The sequence below is a fragment of the Aplysia californica genome, unplaced genomic scaffold (genome assembly GCF_000002075.1).
Source record: "Aplysia californica isolate F4 #8 unplaced genomic scaffold, AplCal3.0 scaffold00003, whole genome shotgun sequence".
NCBI classification, from domain to species: Eukaryota; Metazoa; Mollusca; class Gastropoda; order Aplysiida; family Aplysiidae; genus Aplysia; species Aplysia californica.
In genome coordinates, this window is record NW_004797273.1 from 4,022,672 (window position 1) to 4,023,679 (window position 1,008).

Here is a 1,008-nt window from a genome sequence, read left to right on the forward strand (position 1 = left end):
AGAGGGCGCCACCAAATTTTGAGGACACTTTTTTAATTGGCTCAAAGAGAGAAGTGGCCCATCTTGTCTTGTACTATCTTTGACCAGGGTTTACATAAATGTCTCGGATTTTGTTATGTTTTGTTTTGTTGAACGATATCCACGAGCCTCACTCTCTACGATGTATAGCAGGAAGTGGGTCAGACTGTCGTCCACGCAATTGGAGTTGTGTCCCGACCGTATCGAAATGGCGTGAGAACAACAGACGGAGACATCACAACCAGCAGGTACAGTATGCTGGTCCATGAATGTCCTTTTCTTAACCCAATTGCTAGGACTGAAAGTGGTGAAATGGTATAGGTTTAACTCCCTGTCAACCCGATTAGGTTATTTAAGAGGCGGTACTTCCGAGTTTAACGTCCATCTCCGAAAGTCCGAAAGGACTGAGCCAAATGGGAAATTCGTTTAAAGTGTCTTTCCCAAGGACCTGTTTGGACTGATTTAATTGAAACCCACCAAAGCCTTACAATGCCCATAACACTAGTAATGTTTTTGTTTGTTTGTTGTGTTTTTTTGCTTGCTTGTTTGTTTGTTTGTTGTTTTATGTTTTGTGTCGTTTTGTTTTTGGTTTCTTTTCCATGAGTACGGAATGATCAGACCCTAGTCATGATACTCGGCTAAAGGTGACTGTTGTGGGAAAAGCAAACGTTTTAATTTCGTTCGAAAACAACTACATCTATCTTGCTGCCAAATAACAAGATAAGTGTATGATTTTTCCCTTAAAATTTTATGATGTTCAGGAAGTTAGTGTGAGATTTCCCTAATGTTGTGGAATTTCGAGTTTGGCTTCTACCCGAGGTTTTTTACGTGTGTGCATGTGTACGTCAGTGCGTATATTATGTGTGTTTATGTAATTGTGCGTGTGCGTTTTTGTGTGTGACAGATAGATAGATAGATAGATAGATAGATAGATAGATAGATAGATAGATAGATAGATAGATAGATAGATAGATAGATAGATAGATAGAT